Genomic DNA, 22,220 nt, shown 5'->3' with positions numbered 1-22,220 from the left:
AGTACACGGTTCTCACCTATATCAATCGGTTAGTTGAACCGATAGTGAGATGATATAGGGAACACTACTATTAATCATTCCTAGTCGAGTATTAACATTCAGGGACAATATTAATGCAATAAGACTAGCATGTAGGTCAACTCGATGACTTGATCTCACAAGTCATGGATATAGAGATATCAAGTTGACACATGGGTATACATTAGAGAATGTATACTGAATGACCCGCCATGAGAAAGTATCATGGATCGTTATATGAGTGTCATATACTTTCTCATGTGGCTATTAGTATGACTACTAGTCCTTAGACCTGAAGTCACCATAGATCCCTACATAAGGAGTTATGTACTTTGGTTTCGTCAAACGTCACCCATAACTGGATGGACTATAAAGGCGATTACTGGGTATATAACAAATTATGCAGAGGCATGTGAGTGATGTAGATGGGATCTATCCCTCCTATATGACGGGAGAGACATCGGTATTCTTGATAGAGTGAGACCACGAAGTGCATGGACATGCCCAAATGAGTCAATATAGGATATTGAGTTCATTTGATTTAGTGAGTCTACTTGGAGTTCAAGATTTAGATTGGTCAGAGGATGACACGGTCTATGCCTCACATTGACCAATCTAGATGTGTAGGATAGAAGGACACTTGTCATATATTGTGAGGAGTCACAATTAGTAGTCACAAGGTGATGTTGGATCTCAACATTCTTGTAACTTGGGTAGTAATGATGTGTTGCTAGATACCGCTTATTACTTATGCTCCTAAATGAGTTTAGGGCATTGCCAACGTTACAAGAACCTATAGGGTCACACACTAAGGACAATTAGATGGAGATTAGGTTCATATGATGAACCAAGAGGGTTAGATTCATTTGATGAATCAAATTGGATTAAGAGTAATCCTAATTGGGCTAACTTGAGTTGGACTCAAGTGGATTCATGTATTCAATGAGTCTAATTTAGATTATGACTTATTAAATCAACTTAATTTGATGAATTAGATTCATTATATTAAGTTGGCTTGAATCAAATGGTTAGATTAGATCAACCATGGAAGAGATTTGGTCAAGTTTGACTTGACTTGAGAGGAAGATTAAAAGTCAAGTCAAGTTATGCCACCTCATTGGTGAGTTGGCATTGATGTGGACCAATGATGTTACTCCACATCATCATGGGTGCCACCTCATGGAAGTTACAAAGTCATTTTCTTTAATAGTTTCACATTAATTGCACTTAATGCAATTTTTTGGGAGTTACACAACTTGAAAGTGGCCGGCCACTTTTGAATGGGAATCAAATTGATTTTCCTCATTCAAGTGCATTATTCCTTCTTCTTCCTCTTGGAGCTCTCTTCCTCTCCCTCTCCTCCTCTTCTTGCCGTGACCTATCAAGGTGCTAGCACACCTTTGTTTAGGTCTTCTCCACCTAAGTTGTCCGTGTGGATACTTCTAGAGGAGTATCTATCTTGATACTCTTGAGATCCGGCACCGTTTGGACGAGCGGGAATGCGAAGGGCTTCGCTTCAAAGGTATAACTCGTTTCATGTAGATCTAGGAGTAGATCTAAGTAGAAACTCGTACTCGTAATTTTTGTTTTAAATCTTTTCTTCGCACGAGATCCGTTGGCTAGGGTGATTCGGGGTTTCTGTGACGAGAAAACGCGGTTTCCGTGACGCGAAAACGCGGTTTTCGCGGCCCGAAAAACCCAACAGTGGTATCAGAGCAACGTGCGAAGCGAGTACGAGTTTAGATTCATATTTTTATGAAAAATATAGATCTGTAAACTTTCTGTAAATTCATGTTTTTTATAGTTTTAATGGGTAATTTTCTCATAAAAGCGAAGCACAAGTGTTTTGGCACTTGTAGGCTTCGACTACCGAGAAATTTTTCCAAAAACAGTAATGTTTCGACCCAAAATCTTTTGGGACAGCGGGCTAAGGCGCTCTTGGATCGCTTAGGAGCAACTCGCGATGGTTAGATCACGGGTAGGGGTACTACCCCTAACCCCGCAAGGGGATTTGCTCCGCGATTGCGCCCGAAATCGCTAATCGGGACCGCCGGAAAAAATTTACTCATAAAATCTGTAAAATTATGAAAAATTACAGAAAATTATGAAAAATAAATAATTTTGAATTATATATTATTTTTTGTGATAGTCATGGCCCAAAGACCCAATTCGATTGGACAATTGTATTGTAATTCATAATACGGCCTGCGTGCCGTTATGTGATGTGCGTGCTTGTATTTTATTTTTTATTTTATTTTCGCGACCTGCGCGTCGTGCCCTTCTCTTATATTCTGGTTATAAATTAGATTTAGACTCGAATGTAACTCGAGTTTCAAAATTGTAATGTAATTTTGAAGCGGTGGAAGGTCCACACGAGACGAAGTTACGAGGAGGGCGCGAGCAACACAAGGTGGTCAAAGGAAGAAGCTTGAGAAGCTGTTGACCTTAGGTTGACCATCCGATCTTCTCATTGGCTTGAGAAGATCGTAGTAGGGCCATGACTAAATCACAAATTAATTTAATTAATTACTTTTGTGTGTATGTGATGCATGCTAGTTAATTAAGTAATTAATTAGTGCCTAACGATTAGATTAGATCTAAGTCGTGCACATGATGCACCCTTCGATTAGATTAGATCTATTGAGTATATGATACGCATCATCGTTTAGATTAGATCTAAATCACGTCAACTCGTAATGCCTACCATGCCGTGATACCTACCACTACCTCGATCGCATGTAGTTGTTGAATCTACCAAAGCAGAGCAACACATACTATCTTGGTAGGGTACGGAGGGACAATCTTGGTCCCGCCTATCAACGCATAAGTGAGTACAACTCAATTAGATTGAGTATTCCTAGTTAACTCGGTTGGATCGAGTATAACTATAGGCATTCTTCCAACGGTTGGAAAGTTAGGTCAAAATCACATATATATTAACTCTCGGGCGTATTAGCCAAAGCTAACTCGAGTTTTAATATAAATGCGGATTTTGATTCTATAAACAAGAGTTGCATAGAGATGTAATTGTTAATCGTTACCTACCGATCATACTAAGTCTTGGGTGTATTAGCCAAAGCTAACTCAAGGGTTAGTATGATGTGGATCTTGTCCCACATGAATTATAGAATTCAGTGGGAGCATCATTTAGTTAAAGGTCTAATTAAATGATTAAGAATATGATACTTATTTCTGCATTTATTTCTGTTGTAGAATTGACATGACGTCGAACACGAACACCTTCTCCCTACGATCTGTCCTCGAGAAGGACAAGCTCAACGGAGCAAACTTCCTGGACTGGTACAGGAATCTGAGAATAGTTCTCACCCAAGAACGTATAGCCCATTCCGGAGGCTCCTCCTGCCACTGCCCCGCGAGCTGACCAAGATGCTTTCAAGAAGCATCAAGATGATGCATTAGATGTGTCTTGTCTAATGCTCGCGACCATGAACTCTGAGCTTTAGAAGCAACACGAGTTAATGGACGCTTACGATATGGTTGAACATCTTCGTCAGCTGTATCAAGGACAAGCGAGGCATGAGAGATTTAAGATCTCAAGGGCACTGTTTCAGTGCAAGATGTCAGACGGGGCTCCCGTAGGCCCATATGTACTCAAAATGATTGGGTACATAGAGAACCTACAAAGGTTGAGATTCCCTCTTGGCCAAGAGCTGGCTACTGACCTGATCTTGCAATCCTTGCAGGATAGCTACAGTCAATTCGTTCTAAACTACAATATGAACGAGATTGACAAGCTACTGCCCGAGCTGATTAGCATGTTAAGAACTGCTGAGCTAAACCTTAAGAAGGCTAAGCCCAACACTGTTCTTATGGTTCAGAAACATAAGGGCAAGGGCAAGCCCAAAGGCAAGGGAAAGTCCCAAGCCAAGGGCAAAGGCAAGGCACTGAAGCCTAAAGGAGGGGTCGCCAAGGATGCTACCTGCTTCCACTGCAGTGAAGAGCAAGGTATACTTGGAGGATCTTATGAAGAAGCGAAGTGAGACTTCCACTTCAGGTATATATGTTATAGAAGTCAATCTATCTATTTCTACATCATGGGTATTAGATACTGGATGTGCTTCTCACATTTGTACTGATGTGCAGGTGCTGAGAAATAACAGAGCATTGACAAAGGGCGAGGTGGACCTACGAGTAGGCAATGGAGCACGGGTTGCTGCTGTTGCTGTAGGGACTTACTTTCTATCTCTGCCCTCTGGGCTTGTACTAGAATTAGTCGATTGTTGTTATGTACTTGCATTAACTAAGAACATTATATCAGTTTCCTGTTTGGACAAGAAATGTTTCTCGTTTACAATAAAGAACAAATGTTGTTCCGTCTTTTTAAACGATATGTTCTATTGTAGTGCACCTCTGATAAACGGACTCTATATTCTAGACCTTGAGAGCCTTATCTATAACATAAATACCAAGAGGTTCAAGTCAAATAACATGAACCAAACCTACCTCTGGCACTGTCGCTTAGGTCATATAAATGACAAGCGCTTATCCCAGCTTCATAAGGATAGTATGCTGGACTCATTTGATTTTGAATCATATGAGGTATGTGAGTCATGCCTACGAGGTAAGATGACCAAGACTCCCTTTAGTGGACATAGCGAGAGAGCGACTGATTTGTTAGGACTCATACATAGTGATGTATGTGGCCCTTTCAATGTCACTGCTAGAGGCGGTTATAGATACTTCATCACATTTACTGATGACTTCAGTAGATATGGTTATGTGTACTTGATGACACATAAGTCTGAATCCTTTGAAAAGTTCAAAGAATTCAAGAATGAAGTACAGAACCAGCTTGGCAAGAGTATTAAGATACTTCGATCCGATCGAGGTGGAGAATACCTTAGCCATGAGTTTCGTGACTATCTAGCAGAGTGTGGGATCCTATCCCAACTCACTCCTCCTGGAATACCACAGTGGAATGATGTATCCGAAAGGAGGAATCGTACCCTATTAGATATGGTACGGTCTATGATGAGTCACACAGATCTTCCGACATACCTTTGGGGTTATGCTCTAGACATGGCAGCTTTTATACTCAACCGAGTTCCATCCAAGGCCGTGATAAAGACACCATATAGGATATGGACTGGGAGAGATGCCTAGGTGTCTTTCATGAGGATTTGGGGTTGTGAGGCTTACGTTCGACGTCAAGTCTCAGACAAATTAGAACTCAAATCCGACAAGTGCTTTTTCATTGGATATCCCAAGGAAACTAAGGGATATTACTTCTACATTCCCAGTCAACACAATGTAATTGTGGCAAAGACCGGGGTCTTTCTAGAAAGGGACTTTGTTTCTAGAAAGACTAGTGGGAGCGCGTTCGATCTTGAAGAAGTTCAAGATGCGAACAATAGCACTGACGCCTCAATGGAAATTGAACTGGAACCACAAAGTGTTGTGGATGATGTTCCACAAGGAGTTGAGGAACAACAACCAGTTCAAGTAGACATACCTCTTCGCAGGTCTGATAGGGTACGTCGTCAGCCTAAGAGATACTCATTTCTCTTGTCTGACCATGATGACGTTATGCTCATAGAGGATGAGCTTACCACCTATCAGGAAGCTATGATGAGATCATATTCCGAGAAATGGCTAGAAGCCATGAGATCCGAAATGGAATCCATGTACACCAACCAAGTATGGACTTTGGTTGATCCACCTGAAGGGGTAAAACCCATTGGGTGTAAGTGGGTCTTTAAGAGAAAGACTGACATGGATGGACTTATCTATAAGGGTCGCTTGGTAACTAAAGGTTTCAAGCAGATTCATGGTATTGACTATGAAGAAACATTTTCTCCAGTAGCGATGTTTAAGTCCATTCGGATCATGCTTACTATTGCAGCCTACCATGACTATGAGATATGACAGATGGATGTCAAAACCGCGTTTCTGAATGGAAACCTGCTCGAGGATGTGTACATGACACAACCTGAGGGTTTTGTAGATCCACAGCATACTAGCAGACTATGCAAACTGCATAGGTCCATTTATGGACTAAAGCAAGCTTCTCGGAGCTGGAATCTTCGATTCGATGATGCAATCAAACAATTTGGTTTCATCAAGAACGAAGATGAGCCTTGTGTCTACAAGAAGGTTGTAGGGGATATAGTTGTCTTCCTCATATTGTATGTGGATGACATACTACTCATTGGGAAGGACATCCCTATGCTTCAGTCTGTCAAGACCTGGCTAGGGAGTTGCTTCTCAATGAAGGACTTAGGTGAGGCATCCCGCATTCTAGGGATACAGATCTATAGAGATAGATCTAAGAGATTGTTTGACCTAAGTCAGAGTACATACATTGACAAGGTACTCCTACGGTTTGCCATGCAGAACTCCAAAAAGGGATTTCTGCCGATGTCACATGGCGTGAGTCTTCAAGACTCAAGGTCCCTCTTCTAGAGAGAGAGAGACCGCATGGATCAGATCCCTTATGCCTCGACCATAGGATCGATCATGTACGCCATGCTATGTAATCGACCGATGTCTCGTATGCTTTGAGCATGACGAGATAATACTAGTGAAAGTCATCGGATAGCGGTCAAGAATATTCTTAAGTACTTAAGAAGGACTAAAGAATATTTCTTGATATATAGAGGCAATGATGAGCTAGTTGTAAAGGGTTACTGATGCCTGGCGTGACCAGGATGACTATAGATCGATCGGGGTTCGTATTTTGCATTAATGGTGGTCCGTGGTGGAAGAGTTCGAGACACAGATGATTCTACGGAGGTCGAGTATATTTGCATCGAGGCAGGAGGCGATTTAGATTAGCAAGTTCATCATCGAACTTGGGGTGGTTCCTAGCATTCTCGACCCTATTGAGCTCTATTGTGACAACAATGGAGCTATATCACAGGAACCTCGCTCACACCAGCGGACCAAACACATACTACGGCGCTTCCATCTCATTCAAGAGATCATCGAGAGAGGAGATGTGAAGATTTGCAGAGTACCTACAGAGGCTAACATCGCAGATCCCTTGACCAAGGCTTTGACACAGAAGAAGCATGATGGTCATACTAGGTCATTTGGGCTTAGAGCCTACACTGATTGGCACTAGTGCTAGTGGGAGATTGTTAGCTAGAGCCCTAGAGCCAATCATTTGATGATTGTATTTTGGACTTATTGTATCATATTCTATATAAATAAAGGCATTTAGATTTTGGTTATTATACTTACTTGTATTGGTGCCAAATAAACTAAGTTTAATAATGTCCTTGAGTACACGGTTCTCACCTATATCAATCGGTTAGTTGAACCGATAGTGAGATGATATAGGGAACACTACTCTTAATCATTCCTAGTCGAGTATTAACATTCAGGAACAATGTTAATGCAATAAGATTAGCATGTAGGTCAACTCGATGACTTGATTTCACAAGTCATGGATATAGAGATATCAAGTTGACACATGGGTATACATTAGAGAATGTATACTGAATGACCCGCCATGAGAAAGTATCATGGATCGTTATATGAGTGTCATATACTTTCTCATGTGGCTATTAGTATGACTACTAGTTCTTAGACCTGAAGTCACCATAGATCCCTACATAAGGAGTTATGTACTTTGGTTTCGTCAAACGTCACCCGTAACTGGATAGACTATAAAGGCGATTACTGGGTATAGAACAAATTATGCAGAGGGATGTGAGTGATGTAGATGGGATCTATCCCTCCTATATGATGGGAGAGACATCGGTATTCTTGATAGAGTGAGACCACGAAGTGCATGGACATGCCCAAATGAGTCAATATAGGATATTGAGCTCATTTGATTTAGTGAGTCTACTTGGAGTTCAAGATTTAGATTGGTCAGAGGATGACACGGTCTATGCCTCACATTGACCAATCTAGATGTCTAGGATAGAAGGACATTTGTCATATATTGTGAGGAGTCACAATTAGTAGTCACAAGGTGATGTTGGATCTCAACATTCTTGTAACTTGGGAGTAATGATGTGTTGCTAGATACCGCTCATTACTTATGCTCCTAAATGAGTTTAGGGCATTGCTAACGTTACAAGAACCTATAGGGTCACACACTAAGGACAATTAGATGGAGATTAGGTTCATATAATGAACCAAGAGGATTAGATTCATTTGATGAATCAAATTAGATTAAGAGTAATCCTAATTGGGCTAACTTGAGTTGGACTCAAGTGGATTCATGTATTCAATGAGTCTAATTTAGATTATGACTTATTAAATCAACTTAATTTGATGAATTAGATTCATTATATTAAGTTGGCTTGAATCAAATGGTTAGATTAGATCAACCATGGAAGAGATTTGGTCAAGTTTGACTTGACTTGAGAGGAAGATTAAAAGTCAAGTCAAGTTATGCCACCTCATTGGTGAGTTGGCATTGATGTGGACCAATGATGTTACTCCACATCATCATGGGTGCCACCTCATGGAAGTTACAAAGTCATTTTCTTTAATAGCTTCACATTAATTGCACTTAATGCAATTTTTTGGGAGTTACACAACTTGAAAGTGGCCGGCCACTTTTGAATGGGAATCAAATTGATTTTCCTCATTCAAGTGCATTATTCCTTCTTCTTCCTCTTGGAGCTCTCTTCCTCTCCCTCTCCTCCTCTTCTTGCTGTGACCTATCAAGGTGCTAGCACACCTTTGTTTAGGTCTTCTCCACCTAAGTTGTCCGTGTGGATACTTCTAGAGGAGTATCTATCTTGATACTCTTGAGATCCGGCACCGTTTGGACGAGCGGGAACGCGAAGGGCTTCGCTTCAAAGGTATAACTCGTTTCATGTAGATCTAGGAGTAGATCTAAGTAGAAACTCGTACTCGTAATTTTTGTTTTAAATCTTTTCTTCGCACGAGATCCGTTGGCTAGGGTGATTCGGGGTTTCCGCGACGCGAAAACATGGTTTTCACGGCCCGAAAAACCCAACACTCCTTTCTTCGCTCCTTCTCTGACTCCTATGTTTGATTCGTCAAACGAAGAGGATTTCATCAAGGTGTGGTCCTCTCCACCTCCATAATTCAAGTTTTTGAAGGATGCCGAGGAGAAATTACAGAGGAAGAAATTGATTAAACAAGCAAAAACGTTTATAGAATGACACGGTGCGTAAACAAGGGGCCTATAATGTTAGAAAATCAATGATCATGAGGATATGACGGTCAATAGTGGAAGATGGCGATTCATATTTCCCGCTTCATCCTTCGTATAATTCTCAATCGATCACAGATAGATCGGGTCCTTAGGGCTGAGTCCCGGGTTAAGCTTTTAACTAGTTTTCGTTCGGATACCTACTGCTCAGGTTATACAAGCTCAGTCTCTACATATGACCCTGGCACATATACTAGACAATCCTCGACCAGCTCTGCATCAGTCGGGTCATGCAAACTTAGTCTTCGGTTACAGTCTCAGATGATTCCCGGCAAATTCTGCATAGCTCATTCTATTTATCTCGATCAAGCGTAGTCCCTTGATAGTCCCTGGCCGGTTGCACACGGGCCAGGGCATCAAGGCTTAGTCCTGGCACCACATTTGAGCAATCATCTTAAGCTGTCTATGGGTGAACCTAGGCAAGACGGATATCACTAAACGACAACAATGTCAGAGAATTGTAACTTCTTGGCAGAGAATCGTAACCTTCTGTCAGAGAATAACTGTCGTGAGTCAAGGAATATTCCAGTGTTCTACCATACACTAAGGGTAGAATATTCCTCCTACCAATGGGATGCTGTCGAACATCCTCCCTCACCCGACACACCCTGACATCCGATATTCTCTGGCAGCGTGTAGACGCAAAAGACAGGCAGAGTCATATAAAAAGGGAGGTCTTCTTCATTGGCTAGGTACGCGCACATCCGCACGCATCTTCAGCAATTCTTTTTTCCTTCCTTCGTACACTGCTTCGTCGGAAAAAGGACTTGATTTGAGCATCGGAGGGTCTGCGCGAGGGACCACTTCCCTGGTTTTTGGTCTCTAACACTCTGTGCGCTTGTCTGAGTATGTGTAGGACCCAAGTCCACCGGTTCTGTTATCACAGACCTCTGATTCCCCGTGGGGGGTCCAAATTTCCAATTCACACATATAGGGTGTGTCAAAGTCACCGCTCCGTCAACGCCAACGCCACCTTCACCGGCCTTCATCTTACTCTGCTTCCGGACAGAATCAATTTGACATCGTTTGTGGTAAACTTCTCTACCTGTTCTGAAACGTGAAGATGAAGAACACCGGTAAGATCAATGTAACCATGACAGCAGGAGAATACGAGTTGTTCAAAGAAGCCAAGAGACGAGCAGCTTCCGAGAGGCAAACAACAGATTCATAGCCACAGAAGATACTTGTGGCCTCGAAGGATAAGACTCACGTTTCAAATAGGGGGGTCTAAGAGGAAACAACCAGAGGACTTCCCTCAAGCTTTCTATTGCAACCCTGGCTGGAATAGCAACAACAAGAAGGAGCAATGTTAGGCTTCTATGGTAGAAAGTTCCCTGCCAAGAGATTCAAAAAAGGAAAAGGCTATAGTCATCAAGGAGGAGCCCCGGGAGGTGCTCAAGGAACTACAATTACCCTTCTCTCAAAGGGTGCTCGAGGAAAACTACCGAAGGGATATAAACTCCCAGTTATTAGGGAATACGAAGGCAGTAAAAACCCAGAGGATCACCTCCACAAGTTTCACAACACTGCGTTGTTGTACTAATACAGTGACGTCATTAAGTGCCAAGTATTCTTAAACACTCTATCAGGCTCGGCACAAAGGTAGTTCGATAGATTGCCTATTAAATCCATCACTTGTTTTCAAGATTTCAAGAACATCTTCTTGTATCATTTTGCCAATAGCAAGAGATATCAAAAGATCGACCACTGCCTATTTGCTCTCAAACAAGGATCCACGAAGCCCCTAAGGACCTACATAAAATGCTTCAACCAGGTAGCTCTGGACGTCTCGTTTGCTACCTCTGATATCTTGATGAGCGCCTACTCCCAAGGTCTAGCGGAGGGGGATTTCTTTCGAGCCCTCATTCGAGAGCCCATGAAAAATTTCGATGAGATACTTAGAAAGGTAGCAAGCCACATTAATGCAGAGGAAGCCTAGGCAGCTCGGAGAAAAGAAGTCAAGGCGCTTGCTCCTATCAACAAGGCGGAAAGAAGGTCACCACAACCTCCCGCTCGACCTTCTGCACGCACTAAGAATTCAAGATGGCGCAGCGGGTCGAAGTCGTCCAAACTCCTACTAATAAACCCGCCCAGTGGGAGCCTCGTTATTGCACTTACCATAGGTTCCACACTCATTACACTAGAAATTACGTCCAGTTTGCTCGAGATTCTCGGTGAGCCGCCGAACTAGGCTTGCCTTCGCCTGAGATCGCGCCCCAACTCCAAAAGCAGCTGGACAATCCGCCCACTACTGCAGGTCAATCAGGCAAACCCTTGTCCGAGAAGGGAGGGCAGGGAAGTCAGCATGCAAGATGGGACAAAGAGCTGATGAAGTCTGTTGAAGAAGAAAATAGGGGCAATGCCACTATTCGAGGGGCAATGCTGCTATTCGAGAAATCGGCATGATCTTCGGAGGACCCACGGATAGAGATTTCACCAGAGCCAAGAAATCCCATGAGTACCGCCTAGAGATATACCTGGTAGGTTGCAACCAGGAGTAGGCTATAGGGCCCTTGATCAGTTTTGGGCCGCAAGACCTTGAGAGAGTAGAGCTCCCTTATGACAACACACTCATCGTCAAGGTCATTATTGCCAACAGTCGCGTGGCCAGGATTTTCATCAACACCGGAAGCTCTATCAACGTGCTGTTCAAAAGTATTTAACAACATGCAGATTGACGCTAGTGAACTTCAACCCGTGACCACCTCTCTGTACGAATTCACAGGTAATGAAGTACGACTCATGGGTCAGATTAAGCTAGCCATATCTTTGGGCAGTGAACCACTGATGAGGACTCGGAGGAGCACCTTCATCATAGTGGATTCTCCATCCTCTTACAATGTCATTTTGGGAAGACCCGCCTTGTATGAATTTTGAGCGGCAGACTCCACTTTCCATTAGAAAATAAAATTCCTAGTGGGAGACCAGGTCGAGGAAGTTAGAGAAGAACAGTTGGTCTCACGTAGGTGTTATATAGATATGGTGAAAGTTGAGGCATGCAAGGCTTAGAAAATCCCAGATGGGGGAGTCCATGCTATTCAAGAGGAGCCTTTACCTATGGTAGAAGAACCCATTCTCTGAGAAGAGATTCAGCTTCATCCCGACTAACCTGAAAGCATCACTCGCATACTAAGTGACTTGCCACTAGAAATCAAGTCAGATCTGGTCGAATGCCTGATACGTAATAGGGACATCTTCGCTTGGTACCCCAAGGAGCTGCCGGGAGGTAGGCCTGAGGAGGTTGAGCACAAGCTTCATCTCCTGCCAGATTCCCAGTCGGTAAAGCAAAAGAAAAGAAATTTCTTAGCCAAGAAGAATAAAATCATCCGAGCTGAAGTAAACCATCTCTTAAAGGCGGGGCACGTCAGAGAGGTACAATTCCCGTCCTGACTTTCTAACGTGGTCCTAGTGTCCAAGCCCAATAACAGGTGGAGGATCTGTATCGACTTTCGAGACCTCAACAGAACCAACCCCAAGCATTGTTACCCCTATCAAGGATTGACTAGATGGTGGATTCAACCTCAGGTTGTGAAAAGATCTGTATGCTCGATGCCTATCAAGGATACCACCAGATCTCTCTCGCTCGGGAATACCAGGAGAAGGTTAGCTTCATCATGGAAAATGGTACTTTCTATTATACAGCTATGTCGTTTGGATTACGAAATATAGGGGTCACTTACCAAAGGATGATGGACAAGATTTTCCGAGAATAAATAAGACGGAACATGGAGGTCTATGTGGACGATATTCTTATTAGCTCCACCTTGGCAGTAAACCTGATCTCTGATGTGGAGGAGATCTGCAGCATACTGTGGCAATATGGGTTAAAGCTGAATCCACTGAAATGTCTGTTTAGAGCTCGAGGAGGGAAGTTCCTGAGATATCTCGTCACCAAGCGAGGGATCAAAGCCAACCCAGAGAAGGTCCAAGCACTCCGAGATATGTAGGCTCCCTAGAATCTAAGAGAAGTCCAGAAGCTGGTTGGTCGAATCATGACACTCTCCATATTTATATCCTGGTTAATTGTTGGTGCAACCTTAGGTCAAGGTTGACCTGGTTGACCCGACTCGAGGTGACTTGACTCGAGTTGTATTTTGATGTTTGACTTGGGAAGATTGTCGGTGCAACCTTAGGTCAGGGTTGACCTAGTTGAGTTGCATGTTGATGTTTGACACTCGTGAGAGAGTTCTATTCTTGATGTGAGACAAGAATAGATGGTTGGGAGATTATTGGTGCAACCCTAGGTCAAGGATTGACCTGGTTGACCTGAAAAGTCCAAGTATGGAGACTTGGCACTGGAAAAGTCCAAGCGGGGAGCTTGGCACGCGAAAAGTCCAAGTATGGAGACTTGGCACTGGAGAAGTCCAAGCAGGGAGCTTGGCACGGGAAAAGTCCAAGCAGGGAGCTTGGCAAGTGGGAAAGTCCTAACTGGGATGTTAGGCAGTGTGGAAAGCCCTGGTGAGTGAGCTGGGAAAGTCCTAACTGGGATGTTAGGCAGTGGAAAGTCCCGGTGAGTGAAGCTGGGAAAGTCCTAACGGGATGTTAGGCGGTTGGAAAGTCCTAGTGAGTGAAGCAGGAGAAAGTCCTAACTGGGATGTTAGGCGCTTGGAAAGTCCTGGTGAGTGAAGCAGGGAGAAAGTCCTAACTGGGATGTTAGGCAGTGTGAAAACCCTAGTGAGTGAAGCTAGGTGAAAGTCCTGGTGAGTGAAGCCGGGCAAGGGAAAATCCAGATGGATCAAGGGTGATCGGACATCTGGTGATGGGAAGTCCAAGTAGGTCATAGGAGTGACCGGATACTTGGCACGAAGAGGAAAGTCCAAGTGGGTCAAAGGGATTGACCGGACACTTGGTGGGGAGTCTTAGCAGGTCAAGGGAGTGACCGGATGCTAAGCATGATGTACCAATAGGTCAAGGTTGACCGGATATTGGTTTGGAAGGTTTGGGACTTGGTTTGGGCAAAAACCAAGCTCTGGATCGGTCTGCAGACCGATCCAGCGATACGTTTGTGTATCTGATCGATCTGGTGACCGATCAGATGACAAACAGAAGGTGATCATGGTTCTGTGGGCTTACTGATCGGTCTGGGGACCGATCAACATGAAGCCTGATCGGTCTCCATGACCGATCCAGCTGTGGCCTGATCGGTCCACAGACCGATCAGGAAACGGACAGAAAGTTGGGCAACTTTCTGTGAAGCATTCTGATCGGTCTAGGGACCGATCAGCCCAGAGCCTGATCGGTCCCCCAGACCGATCATAAGGGTCCTGGACCGATCAGGGTGGAGCCTGATCGGTCCACGATTCGACCGTTGAGTCACAACGGGTCGCTCCGTCTTCTTCGCTGGCTTCTGTCTTCGCTGTGCAGGTTCGCAGGTTATAAAAGGAGATCAAGACTTTGGTGCGACTGCTTCTTCTTCCTCACTACTGCGATTAGAGCTTTGCTGAGGTCTCATTGTGCTGAAGCACTGCGTGAGTTTCTTGCTGGTTTTCTAGCTGAGTTTGGATCCTAGAAGCTGCTGTTTCATCTGGGTTCCAATCGACAACAAGAGGCAAGCAAGTGTGTTTACATTCCTGTTGTTCTTGTGTTCTTGTTCTTCTTGTACTCCTTATTGCTGTTGCAAAGATTGTGGTGAGGTTTCTCCACCCCGAAGGAGTTTATATTAGCCGGTTCTCCGGGGACTCATCCACCGACGGATTGATTGGGTTCGTCCACCTTACGGACACGCCGAGGAGTAGGAGTATCATCTCCGAACCTCGTACATCGCTGTGTTAAGGTTTGATATTCTTCCTTTCGTTTCTAGTTTATTTTTCCGCTGCGCTAACGAATTGTAGGAAGAAACGAGCGATTTGGGGCGGCTATTCACACCCCCCCTCTCTAGCCGAGTACGAACGATCCCAACAAGTGGTATCAGAGCGAGGCCGCTCTTCGACGGATCAACACCCGGGGGAGCACGGGCTAGAGATGGATCTCTATGGAGAAGATGTCACGATTCAACCCTTCTACGAGGCTCACGACAACTTCACATATTGGAAGGTAAGGATGATGTATTTTCTTAGGACTAATATGTTAAATTGGTTTTGTGTACAAGAAGGGTTTTCCCCTCCGATGGATGAGGAAGGAAAACCTATCAAGAAGAAGGAGTGGACGAAAGAGCAAATTCGACAATCCGAAATCAATGACGAGGTAACAAAAATTATTGAATTTACTTTACCTAATAATGTTTTGTGCAAGATAGATAGGTACAACAACGCCAAGGAATTGTGGAATAACTTGGCCAAGTACCATGAGGAGAGCTCCACTTCAAGCCATGAAGAGGAGTCAAGTGAGCCAAGTAGCTCACATCATGGAGGGAGCGAATTAGAAGTTGAGAGTCACTCAACGTCTAAGGAAGAAGAGGAGGAGGTCTCTTCTTCAAGATCGGAGCAAGAAGAAGCATCTACCTCCGGAAGGGATGAGGAAGAGAGCCTTCATCCATCCTCAACTCTAGGTAACTCAAGCCATTTAGTTTCTAGTAAATTACATATAATGTGCTTTGAGTGTAGGGAATTTGGGCATTACAAAAGTAAGTGTCCAAAGAGGATTAAGAAGACTCCACCGGTGCCAAAGGTCAAGAAAGCCGGAGTCCCGACACGCAAAGGCAAAGAGCACGTGGTGTGCTTTCAATGCAAGCGAAGGGGACATTATCGGAGTCATTGTCCGAGGGGGAGGCAACCTCACAAGGGCAAGAGACCGGGCACATCGATAGGGGGAGCTAAGGCAAACCCTAAGGTAACCTCTAAGGTTCATTCGTGCAATTCTAGTAGGATACATGCTAGTAATTTTATTGCATTAGTCAATAATGATAAGCATGTTAACACTAGAAATCAATACATGTGCTTAGGTGCTAAACATGTCAACCTAGATAGGGATACTACTAGGAATGCTAACCCTAGGATTAACACTTCTAAGGTTAAGGAAAACCTAGGTAGAAACCCTAAATCAACTAGACACATGCCTAGGAACACCTCAAGAAAGAATGACAAATCAAAACTTGAGGTATTAGAAAAGGAGAATCAAGTCTTGAGGTCAAGGCTTGATACCCTAGAAAAGGCCCTTAAAAATTTAGAGAAGTCAACTCTAGGGCCTAAGGGTCAAAAGTCTCAGGACAAGAAAAGTTTGGGTCACAAATCTAAGTCCCAAGTGGTCAAGCCCACTTACCACAATATTCCATTCGATTATGGAACAAAACCTAGGGCTAGGAAGACCACCACCAAGGTCACAAGGGGAGTCACCCCTAGAGTTGATCTTGATGAGTCCCAAATGACCAAGGCTTCAAAGCCTAAGAGGGTCATTAGGAGGGTTGCTAGGGAAGTTATCCCTAGTGAATATTTAGTGAACCCAATGAGTTCAAATAGGTATTGGGTTCCTAGGAGCATCTTCTCTACCCCATAGATGGGTTAGAGAGTGTCAACTCCAATAAGAAGGGTAGTTAACCCAACTTTGAGGAAATTGACACTCAAGGAGCATTTTCAAGGTTTTGAGAACTTTTGAAAATGAAATGGAATTATCATTTACTCCTTTGAAGAGTTAAATGTGCCTAAAGATTGGAAATTTCATTTTTAATCTCAATTGGCACAATTTGGGAAAATCTAGAGAACTCTCGAGGAAAAATGAAACATGCCAAGTTTTGAGGATAAATTTGATCTTTAAGTGGCATGAATTAATCTAGAGTTCAAGAAGTGTCAAAATTAGGATTTTGGCATTTTGGGGCAATTTAGGATTAAATTTTAGGTTAGCAAAGTGGTTAAGGATACTTAGATAGGTAATCTAGGTATATTTATTTATGCTAAATCTTGACATGATTGTTTGCCCTCACATGTCATGACATCATGTTTAGTTTTATTATCATTTGAAATGTCATGATAATGCTTAGGCTAGTTTATATGTCATGCTTTATTTAAGTTTTCAAACTTTATGCCATGACATCATGACATTGGCACATGTTTTTACTTATGATATCATTATATGTCATGTCATCATCTCTTGCATTATAATCAATGAAATTGATTTAAGGACAAACATATAATTTGATATTGAGATCAAATTGGTGTTTAGAAAATGCATGAGAACTTAGCCTAAGTTGACCTTAATCCATATCTCACATCAAATTGACTTGAATGTGGTTTGATACACCTTAGATGTGTGTGAGATATTAGGATCATGAGTTAGGATCAAGGTGCATAGTCCTTGTACCTAGATGACCCTAATTCAAGAAATTAAGGATCATAGGGAAAGCTTGTGTACAAGTCATGTACATCTAGCCCTAAGATTATGGTCCTAAATTTAAATGGTTTTAAAAGCATTTTAAAATTGTTTTGAAAAACCTTGATGAAGCTTTCCTAGTGATTGCATTCATCATTGAACATTGTGATACAAAGTTGAGTTAAACTTGAACTATTTCAAAGTTTTTGAACTTTGTATCAAGATTGAAAAATGGAAGTTATTTTCATAGAAAACTATTTTTCCATGATAGTGTATGATATGAGGAATGTATCCTCAAAGTTTCGTAATTTTTGGAATTTTCTTGAATTTATTAGAAGTTTCGATTTTCCGGAAGGGGAAATCGAAGTTCTGATTTCAGTGGCTGGATCGGTCGATCCAGGGAAGATTTGATCGGTCTGTGGACCGATCCAGAGTATTGTGGATCGGTCTGCAGACCGATCCAGTGAGTTCCAAGAGCACGAGTGCCAGAGGGGTCTGATCGGTCCGGGGACCGATCAGGCGTCCAATTTCTGATTTTTCACCGTTGTCTGAAATTTCAGTTATGGAAGTGGTGTTTTGGATTTCTAAAGGTTTGGAACTCTCAAAGACATTGTTGGTGCAATGGTCAAAGGGGAGTTGACCTTGTTGGTGCAATTGTCAAGGGGGAGTTGACTTTTAGGGGGAGTTTTTACTCCTTAAGACTTTTGAGGATTAGTGATATGAGATTATCACTAAGTTGATTGTTGAGTTTAGTATCAAGGGGGAAATTAAGAGTTTCAATGAGAGGTATGGGACTTTCATTAGGAAGAAACTCTTGACCTTGATACCTTCCTTTTTCTTTTTGATGTGTGTCAAAAAGGGGAGAGTGTTCATTGGAGAATTATTGGAGAACCCAAGTTAGGTTATCGGGTTAACCTAAGCTAGGGGAAGAATGTCAAGGAATGTTCGAGGAAGAACATTGGAATTCTTTTTGATGTGTGTCAAAAAGGGGGAGAATTATTGGAGAACCCAAGTTAGGTTATCGGGTTAACCTAAGGGGAGAATGAGTTAGGTTATCGGGTTAACCTAAGGGGAGAATGTCCAGAGAATGTCGGGTTAACCTAAGGGGAGAATGTCCAGAGAATGTTCAAGGAAAGAACATTGGACATTGGAAGATGGCACTGGAAAACCTAAGTTAGGTTATCGGGTTAACCTAACTTGATTATGGGTTTTGTCAAACATCAAAAAGGGGGAGATTGTTGGTGCAACCTTAGGTCAAGGTTGACCTGGTTGACCCGACTCGAGGTGACTTGACTCGAGTTGTATTTTGATGTTTGACTTGGGAAGATTGTCGGTGCAACCTTAGGTCAGGGTTGACCTAGTTGAGTTGCATGTTGATGTTTGACACTCGTGAGAGAGTTCTATTCTTGATGTGAGACAAGAATAGATGGTTGGGAGATTATTGGTGCAACCCTAGGTCAAGGATTGACCTGGTTGACTTGAAAAGTCCAAGTATGGAGACTTGGCACTGGAAAAATCCAAGCAGGGAGCTTGGCACGCGAAAAGTCCAAGTATGGAGACTTGGCACTGGAGAAGTCCAAGCAGGGAGCTTGGCACGGGAAAAGTCCAAGCAGGGAGCTTGGCAAGTGGAAAAGTCCTAACTGGGATGTTAGGCAGTGTGGAAAGCCCCGTGAGTGAAGCTGGGGGAAAGTCCTAACTGGGATGTTAGGCGTGGAAAGTCCCGTGAGTGAAGTCGGGCAGTGGGAAAGTCCTAACTGGGATGTTAGGCGGGTGAAAGTCCTGGTGAGTGAAGCTGGGAAAGTCCTAACGGGATGTTAGGCGGTTGGAAAGTCCTGGTGAGTGAAGCGGAGAAAGTCCTAACTGGGATGTTAGGCGGTGAAAACCCTAGTGAGTGAAACTGTGAAAGTCCCGTGAGTGAAGCCGGAAGGAAAATCCAGATGGATCAAGGGTGATCGGACATCCGGTGATGGGAAGTCCAAGTAGGTCATAGGAGTGACCGGATACTTGGCACGAAGAGGAAAGTCCAAGTGGGTCAAAGGGATTGACCGGACACTTGGTGGGGAGTCTTAGCAGGTCGAGGAGTGACCGGATGCTAAGCATGATGTACCAATAGGTCAAGGTTGACCGGATATTGGTTTGGAAGGTTTGGGACTTGGTTTGGGCAAAAACCAAGCTCGATCGGTCTGCAGACCGATCCAGCGATACGCTTGTGTATCCGATCGATCCGGTGACCGATCGATGACAAATCGGTAAGGTGACCGATCAGTAACCAACAGTGGATCGCTGAAGGTTATCTGATCGGTCCACAGACCGATCAGAAAATGATCAGGAAGCTACCGATCGTTGCCTGATCGGTCCACAGACCGATCAGGCTGTAAAGGCAACTTTCATAGAGATTCTGATCGGTCTAGGGACCGATCAGCCCAGAGCCTGATCGGTCCCCCAGACCGATCATAAGGGTCCTGGACCGATCAGGGTGGAGCCTGATCGGTCCACGATTCGACCGTTGAGTCACAACGGGTCGCTCCGTCTTCTCCGCTGGCTTCTGTCTTCGCTGTACAGGTTCGCAGGTTATAAAAGGAGATCAAGGCTTTGGTGCGACTGCTTCTTCTTCCTCACTACTGCGATTAGAGCTTTGCTGAGCTCTCATTGTGCTGAAGCTCTGCGTGAGTTTCCTGTTGGTTTTCTAGCTGAGTTTGGATCCTAGAAGCTGCTGTTTCATCTGGGTTCCAATCGACAATAAGAGGCAAGCAAGTGTGTTTACATTCCTGTTGTTCTTGTGTTCTTGTTCTTCTTGTACTCCTTATTGCTGTTACAAAGATTGTGGTGAGGTTTCTCCACCCCGAAGGAGTTTATATTAGCCGGTTCTCCGGGGACTCATCCACCGACGGATTGATTGGGTTCGTCCACCTTACGGACACGCCGAGGAGTAGGAGTATCATCTCCGAACCTCGTACATCGCTGTGTTAAGGTTTGATATTCTTCCTTTCGTTTCTAGTTTATTTTTCCGCTACGCTAACGAATTGTAGGAAGAAACGAGCGATTTGGGGCGACTATTCACACCCCCCCTCTCTAGCCGAGTACGAACGATCCCAACAAGTAGATCAAGCTCTTCCATTCTTTAAAGTACTTCGGCGAGCTACAAAGTTCTAGTGGGATGAAGAATGTAACAACACTTTTGAGAAGCTGAAGTAGCACTTGGAGACCCAGCCTTCATTATTCAAGCCTTTCACAAGGGAGCCGCTCTGGGTTTATTTATCAGCTACCCTTGAGGCCGTGGGAGTAGTTTTGGTGAACAAGCAGGACAACACACAATGGCTAGTATACTTCTTCAGTCATCTATTAAAAGGGGTCGAGTCCTGGTACACGACACTCGAGAAGTTGGTCTACGGGTTAGTCCTCATGGCTTGCCATCTAAAGTCTTATTTTCTTGCACATCCCATTACTGTGTTGACCAATAGCATCATGGAGAGAGTCCTTACCAACACGAAAATAGTCGGCTGTCTCATCAAATGGGCAACCGAGCTAGGGGAGTATGATATACGATACCAACTCCGGGTAGCAATCAAAGTACAAGCCCTAACCGACTTTTTGACAGAAATCCATTAGCATGATTCAGAGGGAACATGAAAGATATATGTGGATGAGTTGTCCACTCAGCAAGAGAGAGAAATGAGGATACTCCTTATATCCCCTCAATAAGATATCATACCCCCTCAATAAGATATCATACCAACAACTTGACACCAACAACGAAGCAGAATATAAAGTTTTACTGGCCGGACTATAAGCAACTTGGCACAAAGGGGCTACACGGGTAATATTCACTTTGATTCCCAATTTGTGGCTCAGTAAGTAGCTGACAACTTTGAGATTAATAATGAGAATCTACAACTTTATAGAGAAGTGTATGAGAAGATGAAGGAAGGTTTTAAGGAAGTCACAGTAACTAAAATACCCCAGGTAGACAATCAAAGGGTAGATGAATTAGCCAGGATGACCAGCTCTTTGACTACTTGGGTCTTGAATAAGTCAATAGCCCAAAGTTTCCTAATAGCTTAGATTGGCTTGCAGAACAACTTAGAAGAGTCCATCGATTGGAGAGTTTCAATGATCCTGTATCTTCAGCGGGATGTCTTACCAGTTGATGCTGAAATAGCGAGATTGACCAAGAAGAGAGCTAATGTCTATACACTATTCGGGGACCAGTTGTATAAGTGGGCATTCCCTTGTCCATTACTCAATTGCCTAGGACCGGACAAGGTGGACTATACTCTGTGAGAAATTTAGCAATGATGTTGTAGCAATCATGTGGGAAGAAAGATGCTAGCTCGCAAAGTATTGTTGGCTGGATATTTCTGACCCACCCTGTAGAAGGATGTCTAGCAGTTGGTGACGACTTGTCTCTCTTGCCAGAAGCATCAAAACCTATCCCATCGACCGACCAAGATTTTGAAGACCTCTGTAGTCTCTTATCCCTTTAACCAATGGGGCATAAACATCGTGGGGTTGTTTCCCGTAGCCCCAGTTCAAAAGTGATTCTTGCTCATAACGGTAGATTACTTTTCTAAGTGGGTGAAGGTAAAGGTCCTGACCAGGATTATTGAGAAAGCTGTCATCCAGTTCCTATAACAAATATTTTGTGTCGATTTGGAATTTCGCACAAATTGGCCTCAGACAACGGGCGACAGTTTCAAGGGATCAAGATTCAGGAATGGTGTCAAGGGTTTGGTATAACCCAAGCCTTCACTTTTGTAGCATATCCTCAGAGCATTGGGTATATTGAGGTCACTAATAAAGA

This window comes from Zingiber officinale, chromosome 7B (genome assembly GCF_018446385.1).
Source record: "Zingiber officinale cultivar Zhangliang chromosome 7B, Zo_v1.1, whole genome shotgun sequence".
Lineage (NCBI taxonomy): Eukaryota > Viridiplantae > Streptophyta > Magnoliopsida > Zingiberales > Zingiberaceae > Zingiber > Zingiber officinale.
This window is presented reverse-complemented; position numbering follows the sequence as displayed.